Source organism: Symsagittifera roscoffensis, chromosome 10 (assembly GCF_963678635.1).
Source record: "Symsagittifera roscoffensis chromosome 10, txSymRosc1.1, whole genome shotgun sequence".
In the NCBI taxonomy this organism is placed as follows: Eukaryota; Metazoa; Xenacoelomorpha; order Acoela; family Convolutidae; genus Symsagittifera; species Symsagittifera roscoffensis.
The window spans coordinates 29,717,335-29,726,376 of NC_087071.1; the positions used below are offsets into that span (position 1 = coordinate 29,717,335).

General features: G+C 37.8%; 1 long non-coding RNA gene across 1 annotated transcript; it reads right to left on the reverse strand.

Moving 5' to 3' along the window:
- Positions 1–1,685: 1,685 nt before the first annotated feature.
- Positions 1,686–8,032, reverse strand: LOC134855537 (uncharacterized). Its single transcript, XR_010164502.1, has 3 exons — positions 7,757–8,032; positions 3,970–4,187; positions 1,686–1,753 (listed from the first exon to the last, which is right to left on the reverse strand). It is a non-coding gene; the product is annotated as an uncharacterized LOC134855537 (long non-coding RNA).
- Positions 8,033–9,042: the final 1,010 nt, after the last annotated feature.

A 9,042-nucleotide genomic window follows, 5' to 3' on the forward strand; every position in this document is an offset into this window, starting at 1 on the left:
GTACAACTGACAAAAAACCAGGTACAAAAAAAAGTATATTTAAAAGAACCCCCCTATCTAAAAAATTCTCAGATATCTCTCCGCAAGTGGCCTAAACCACCAGAAAGGATATACTGAGCATGCACAATAGCGGGTCTCACAAACCGCGCTACTCAAAGCTTAGAACCATAGCACTCTTTTTTTACTATGAGTGGCTCTAGTGTGAGCAACTCTTAAAAACAAAACAGAACGAAATATGAAACATCTGCAAAAAGAAACTAACTAGTTCAAAATTAAAACTGATTACTGAAGTGCAGAAATAAATTTGTGAAAGATTTCACAGAGCTTATTATATGAGCAGCAAAAGGAGATGATTGCTTGACAACATTCCGACTCAGGAATGACAAGTCTATTGGTTTTGCATGTCGCAGTCTCAACCTTCTCTGGATATAAAGGAGTTGACGCCGGAGTTGACACCGGAAAAAAGGAATCCATCGATGTCAAATTCAGTATCTTTTCACCTGACAATTCTCTCGGAAAATTCTCTCGCACTTAGTCTCGCTCTGAAGTATGAAGTCAATTCCTTACAATCAACTCTCTGTACATCACTACGATCTGTCTGAATTCATGAAAATCCCTCATCGCAGACACATAAGAAAAAATAACTCTCTGAGCAACTTCTTCAAGAACTCAAGACGCTCAAAAATTACTCTATTTTGAATAACTCCGATTTTGAAAACTTCTTTTGGCCCCGAATGGTTGAAACCAGTTTGAAACTAGTTTTAATTAGTTTTTATTTAAAAAAACTTCACTGTAAAATTTTCAAACAAACCAATCATGAGTCATGACTAAATTTTTTTAAGACGTGTAAAATGAATATCCAGTAGGTCAGAGAATTTGGAATACAGACTGAAATCAGTTGCCTGTTTTTTCTCCTCTAACTCTGCAATAAACCAATATACTGCTAGATCTAGTGAGACTATGAAGTATAAGAGTAAGACAAGGATTAATACTGGACTAAGGAGTTGAACGAGCCTATCGAGCCGGTGTATTCTATAAGGTTTACTCTATGATAAAATACTGTATGAGAAGGCCACCCCGGACCTTAATTCAATTTTCTCAATGTATCTTTCACCTAAAGAAGAAAATTTCAGGAATCTCCGCTATGATTTTTTGCTAGGTATCTTACACTTAATGTTCGTTTTGCTTCTAATTGCTTCTTTCTTGCAAAATGACAGCACTGTAAGCATGCTGGTCAGATTTCTTGCTAGATATCTGCTGATTTTAATTACAAAAAAAATCAAGATTTTGTTTTTTTGTGATATATTTCGCACTTTTAACGCGTAAGCGGGGATTTAATCCTTCTTAGAAATCGCTCCAAAATGGTTGAACTCTGTACTTTATATGGCGTGGTGGGGTGATGACTTTTTACAAAAAATCTCAAATTTAGCAGAAGTTTCGTTTTTTTCAATACTTTTAATTTTTTCTTGTTATTACTGCTCTATAGGCCTCAAAGGCAGTCATACGTTTGGGGCTTCGCCCTGATACGAGCAGGCTTGTTTAATTTTAGTTGAAAGTATTCCATAGTTAGCTCGAATATGCTCAGTTTTTGATGAACCAATAAACCTATTAGCTTACTAACAAATTTTCAAAAGCAAACAAGAGTAATAAAATGATCTGAAAAAGAACGGTTTTCGAAACTGTCACTTCCGGTTTCATGAGTTGGCTGCGACAAAATGAGTTCCATCCGGGATAATCTTGGGATAAATCTTTACTGTTGAGTACACAAACACACATCATTTAATTTTGAGTGGTGCTTTCATTAGAACGAATTCTTTGGAATAGCACGTCATGGCATAGATCAATAAAAAACTCAACTAAAGAAAGGGTTAATATGTAGTGATTGAAATTGAGGTTTCTTCCGACAAAATTTGGCAGAATTGATTCAATTATGAGGCACCAGCAGATATCGATTCCTTTCTCGATTTAGTGGCCATATTTTTGTTAAATTGATTAACTCGGGTTAATAAAATCCGAAGTTTGATTTGATATTTTTTGCGAGCTGGCTAGTTTTAAGTCACTAACGTTAAAAATGCCCGACGATTAGCGGCGCGCTGATGTTGACAGGCGGGATGATGGCCCCATACAAGCCTTTTCCGATAGGAAAAAATCGGATAAAACTTGCAGTAGAGAAAAGCCTTTCAGAAATGATAAAGCTAGTCAAAATTGAAAAAAAAATTAAATTTTGAATTTGTGTGGCCCGATTTTTTCGATATATTATAGTGTATCTTGTAGTGGAAAAATATTTTGAATTTCAAGTTTGGATTTGCTCAAAATTTTTTAGATGATTTGGTTTCCTTGGTAACAACTTAGTTCAATTTAGTTTGAATTATATTGTCATCAAAAGTAATGGATTTTGTCATGCAACAGTTCTGTTTTCAAAAAAATTTTGAGCATGAAAGTGGATTGAAACTAAAAATTCAGGAAACAAATTTTCTGAAAGTTGTTTTTTTTTACATCCGAAGACTTTGGGCAGCACTGTAAAAACTGCTTGTCGTTCGATTTTCATAGATGGAAAATGTATGACATTTTTTTCCATACACTCCGTGCATGAAATTGCACAATGAGCATTTTTCTTTTTTGGAATTGTTTGATAAACTTTTTTTTGCGTATGGAGGTCAACCCGGGGTAATTAATTAAATGGCCTGAATTTTTTCAGAATATTTGCGCATGTATCCTAGAGCTCCAAAGTTTGGCTTTTTTGCCCTTTTTTGAACATACTTCCAAAATATTCAAAACTTATTTACTTTTTGGTTGAGTACATATTTCATACTCATGTATCTTTAGTCGGGTAATGCGACAACTCGCAAGAAAAGACAACTCGCAATGAAGTACAACTCGCATTAAAAGACAACTCGCAATATACTCACCGCCGCAGTCGCGCCAACGTGTTCCGAGCTTGCCAACAGCGGGTAGATTTTATACAAAATTGAGAGCCGGGTATCGCCGCAAAGCGGCGACGCGCGCTCAGGCCGTAAACCGCGAATATAAAATTCTAATTAGCTTCAAAAACTTGCGAGTTGTCACTTTCCTTAAATTTAGCGAGTTGTCTTTTTGTTGCGAGTTGTCGCCGTCCCTTTTAGTCGATATGTTTTCAAGGAGTAGTCGCTATTTGAAAAAAAAAACTTCGTGTAGAAAAAAAAGGCTAGATATATTTCAGTTAGTTTCACTGTTTGATCAAAATTAGGCTCTCAGTTTTTCAGGCTGTTTCGTTTCACGTCAATATTGCTTCAATAACAACTGCACAATTGCTTTTCGCTCACATGAAAGTTTTATAATAAAGAACAAGTTTTTGTAGGATACATAAAGTGTTTCAGGGATAGTTTTGAGTTTCTACACCTGATTTAACATTGAAAATTTTTTATTTACGTCTAAAACAGACTGGGATGTTGCTGTTTGTAGCTAATCCATTACGAAACCAAACTGTGCACAGGATAGTCGCACATTTTGGTGTGTGTAGGTCTCTGGAATCCTTATACCAAGTCTTTAAACAAACTTTTCGGTTCAATCAGAATCAGTAGAACATTTTCTTGAGACTGTTTTTCCACAAAACTGAAGTCATTATTAGCAGAAAATGAATCAAGCCTGTCAATTTCGCGCTGCGAAAAAAATGGTGTGTACTGTTTTGTAAACCGGTATTTGAAAAATTTTAAAATTTTTCCGATTTTCAATGGGCTCAAGTTAATTTAAGTGGCCTGGAGTTTTTCGTAATTTTGTTAGGTTTTTTGTACTTAGTTTGATTGTTTTCCTCTCTTGTTTTTTGTACTCAGACTTAAGTGTTTTCCTCTCAATTCCGTATCTTCGTCATATAGACTTCACAGAGATATCTAAAATTATGAAAACATGGACTTTATTGGAGTCAGTTAAACCGAACCAAAAACTATTGAAGACAAAAACAATTATTTTAAAATGATGTGTATAAGTCGTCACTAAGTATTCCCCAAAAAGTTGCCTTCTATGCAAAAGGAAACTACCCCACTCCAAAGTTCCAACAGGTAATGGAGCAGTCCAAACACGCCAGTAAAAATTAGATCCATTGCACACTGAATGGTTATTAGAACATAGTCGTGCGTATGCAGTTCCTCCACTTTCCAAACAGTCAGGACAAAATACAGATTGAATAGAATGACCAGAATTGCCATAGGACCCTACACAACAAAAATTATATTAGAATTCTCCTTCCCCAAATAGTACCTGTTAAATATCCGTTCTAGCAAAAGAAACGGCTGAACATTACGTTTAATTTCAAACTAGTTCAAGTACAATCTGATATATATTGGTGGAGCGGATTTGGGGGAGGAGGCGGGGAGGCGTCCGTCCCCCCCCCCCCCCCTCTCCTCAGGATTTGACTCCCTGCCGACCCAAAGGGTTCCCCTTTGCACAATTTTGAGGTATCCATTTTTGGCTGACTGACCCTAAAAATTTTCTACAGGCGCTTTTAACGCCTTTATATTAGTTTTGAGGGGGGTTGCGCGCCAAAAAAACGCTTATTTTTGGTGAAAGTTTTCCAAAAAATGCCTCAAAATGCATTTTTTGGCATGTTTTTTTTTTCAAACTATTGCCTGCGGCGCAGAAAATTTGGCCTAAAATAGGGGGTCTTTTTAGTGTTTTGGCAGAGCTGGGAAGATCAATTTGGTCGACCTAAAAAAAAGGTCGCTAAAATTTTTAAATAATTTTTGAAAATCCGCAAAAGCGCCCCCCCCCCTCTCGAGAAAATCCTAAATCCTCCCCTGATTGGGGTTTTGCTGAAAAGATATGATTTGTATGATATGATATACAGAAAACAATCGTTTCAAGCTGTGAGTTTTAGCTCATTCACCCTATGGTGTTTGGCTTGCTAGCTTTCTAATACCATGAGAATTTTTTTTTATAGCATCGATATAAAGTACTGGAAGGTTTTATAATTTTTACATGTTAAACTCAATGTTTTAATTTTCACCCACGTTCGTTGTTTTAGATTTACAGCAAAAGAGACCTGGAAAAGGACCAGGTTTGATATTTCGGTAATCAAAACGGAGTTTTTAAACCTAGAACCCAATTTAAATGGATATTTTGAGCGTTAATATACGTTACGATTTTCTCCGGTTCAAGTTATTGTTTTCGGTGTAATATCGACTTTTTCGACGTTAGAACTTGAAGTTCAGAGCTGTTGCAGTAGAAAAACATTACTGTTCCAGTACTGTGCCAGCGTCAATTTATCTCTGGCCAGTGATAAACCAGCGATGAAAAACAGCTTTGATACAGTGATAAACCAGGGATCTCTTTAACTATATCCCCCCTATGGTACCTACCAACGAACCTCCACCCTAAGGAAACAAGACTGCTCGTATGGGGGCGAAGCACTGATTGTCCCGACTGCCTTTTAAGGTCTATGGAGCAGTAATAACATGAAAAAACTGACTGCAGCAAGACTGCTCGTATCAGAGCGAAGCTCTGAATGTCCCGACTGGCGTTTAAGGTCTATGGAGCAGTAATGACATGAAAAAATTGACTGTGACAAAACTGCTCGTATCAGAGCGAAGCTCTGAATGTCCCGACTGGCGTTTAAGGTCTATCGAGCAGTAATAACATGAAAAAACTGACTGCAGCAAGACTGCTCGTATCAGAGCGAAGCTCTGAATGTCCCGACTGGCGTTTAAGGTCTATGGAGCAGTAATAACATGAAAAAATTGACTGTAACAAGTCTGCTCGTATCAGAGCGAAGCCCTGAATGTCCCGACTGGCGTTTAAGGTCTATGGAGCAGTAATGACATGAAAAAATTGACTGTGACAAGACTGCTCGTATCAGAGCGAAGCCCTGAATGTCCCGACTGGCCTTTAAGGTCTATGGAGCAGTGATAACATAAAAAAATTGACTGTAACAAGTCTGCTCGTATCAGAGCAAAGCCCTGAATGTCCCGACTGGCGTTTAAGGTCTATGGAGCAGTAATAACATGAAAAAATTGACTGTAACAAGTCTGCTCGTATCAGAGCGAAGCTCTGAATGTCCCGACTGGCGTTTAAGGTCTATGGAGCAGTAATAACATGAAAAAATTGACTGTAACAAGTCTGCTCGTATCAGAGCGAAGCCCTGAATGTCCCGACTGGCGTTTAAGGTCTATGGAGCAGTAATAACATGAAAAAATTGACTGTAACAAGTCTGCCCGTATCAGAGCGAAGCTCTGAATGTCCCGACTGGCGTTTAAGGTCTATGGAGCAGTAATAACATGAAAAAATTGACTGTAACAAGTATGCTCGTATCAGAGCGAAGCCCTGAATGTCCCGACTGGCGTTTAAGGTCTATGGAGCAGTAATGACATGAAAAAATTGACTGTGACAAGACTGCTCGTATCAGAGCGAAGCCCTGAATGTCCCGACTGGCGTTCAGGTCTATGGAGCAGTAATAACATGAAAAAACTGACTGTAACAAGACTGCTCGTATCAGAGCAAAGCTCTGAAGGTTTCGACTGCCTTTCAAGGTCTATGGAGCATAATAACATGAAAAAAAATGCAATAAAAAATTTCAAGTTTTTTTTGTAAAAACCGTCCCCCACACGCCATATAAAGTACAAAGTGATTTCGCTCCTAGTAACAAATCAATTATGGTAAATAAGCTTACTTCAACCTATTTGGAAGAATTTCTAAAACGGATTAAATCTCCGCTTACGAGTTAGTAGCTAGAAATATATCGCGAGTTAATTGTCCCACATCGGCCAAAATGGCAACCTTTAAACCCCCATAGTTTTACAAAAAATGATAACACGTGAAAAATTTTTTCAAATTTAAGCTCAAGATAACAATACTTTTTAAATGATATATATTAAAAATTCCGTCAAAAATGGCTATTTAAAAAGTCGAAATTTGTCTGAAGAAAAAACCACCCCGAGCACAAAAATTCCGTTACTTTCGTATCGAAAGTCGAAACAGTAACTTAACGAAAAATGATCACACGTGAAATATCTGTTCTTATTTAAGCTCAAGACAACAATACCTTTTGACTGATATAAAAAAAACGTCAAAAATGGCTAGGTAAAAAGTCAAAACTTGTCTGGAAAAGCCACTGCGAGCATAAATATTCCATTACTTTTGTTACGAAAGTCGGAACAAGACTGCTCGTATCAGGGCAAAGCCCTGAACGATCCGAATGCTTTTTAAGGTCTGTGGAGCAGTAACAACATGATAAAAATAAATGTAGAAAAAAAAACATTTTTTTCACTTTTAGATTTTTTGTGAAAATTATCCCCCCCACACGCTATTTAAAGTAATAAGTGAAGTGATAAATTTTGCTCCTATTAACCATTAACTTATGCCATATACGCTTCCTTGAACCAATTTGGAGCAATTTATAAGACGAATTAAATCTCCGCTAACGCGTTAATAGCGCGTTCATTATCCCAAATTGGACAAAATTGCAACCTTTAAGCCCTCATAACTTTACAAAAAAAATCACAGGTGAGCTTTTTTCCAAATTTAAGCTCAGAACAACAATAGTTTTCGAATGGTATAAACAATTCCGTCAAACGTGGTTAGTTAAACAGTCGAAACTTCTCTGAAGGAAAAAAACCACCCCGACCGCAAATGTTTGTTACTTTCCCTACGGAAGTCGGGCCAACAATGGTTGAACTATTAAGCATATTAGATTTTTCACCTAGTAACAAATATTCTCTTTTGCAAAAGGGGGGAAAAGAGTTAAAGAAATCCTAGGCCAGCAATGAAACAGCACTGCATCTGCACTTACCATGTAACTTTCCCAGCTAATTTTGAACCACAGCCATTCCTGGAAATCTCCTACTGCATGCGGTATATAGAACGGCATTTTTTGAAACTTCGCGGCCTAGAAACTCTTGAAACTTTGTTTTGCTTATCGAGATAATTTAAAAGTCAAAACCTTTCTCTCTGATTTTAAAGATAGTATTGCTTCTAGTTCTTTCAATGCTTTCTTTTTCTAATCGGTTTAATTAGTTTAGTTTTAGCTTCATTTTTTGCATATATAGCACGAAAAAGAGAAAACTCCTTGTAGTGATTTCAGCAGATAAACAGCCCGGAAAACCCGAAACTACAAAGAACTATACTGACGCAATTGCTTGTTTCCTCAATTTTCAAAAAGAAAACAGTTTGTTTGATGTTGTGCTAAAATTAGCGGTCATAAACTGATGCCAAAAATTTATCTCAAAATCTGGAAAGTCAAAGACTTTCGACTGAAGTTTTCATGATATTTATAAGAATTTTTGAATCTTTCGGTAAAGTTTGGATGGTAGCTCACACCTTTTGATTTTCTCAGCCAAGCTGTCGTAAGAGCAAATGAATTCCTAGATGACACATCAACAATTAGCTTAATCAGGCCCAGTTTCCCTTAGTAGCTGTGAAAAAATCATGGATCATGAGGGGGCGGTCCTTCCTGGGTCGAGGTGCTCGACTTATGGTTCGACTTTGCAAGTTGAGCACGTGCAGTTTCAAGCCGAGCACACAGTCGAAATCTATCGGTCTAGAGAGTCGGAGCATAAATCGAGCACAGTCGAAACGTACCCAACTTTGGTCGAAAATGTCAAAACATAGGTCGAGGGCAGTCAAAACATAGCCAATTTCGGTCGAGAATGATGTCAAAACATAGGTCGAGCACAGTCGAAACTTATGTCGAGCACGGTCGAAACATAGCTCGAGCATAGTCGAAACTTGTGTTGAGCACGGTCGAAACATAGCTCGAGCATAGTCAAAACTTGTGTCGAGCACGGTCGAAACATAGCTCGAGCATAGTCAAAACTTGTGTCGAGCACGGTCGAAACATAGCTCGAGCATAGTCGAAACTTGTGTCGAGCACGGTCGAAACATAGCTCGAGCATAGTCGAAACTTGTGTCGAGCAAGGTCGAAGCTCGAGCTGAGCACAGTCGAAACGTACCCAATTTCGGTCGAGAATGATGTCAAAACATAGGTCGAGCACAGTCGAAACTTATGTCGAGCACGGTCGAAACATAGCTCGAGCATAGTCGAAACTTGTGTCGAGCAGGGTCGAAACATAGCTCGAG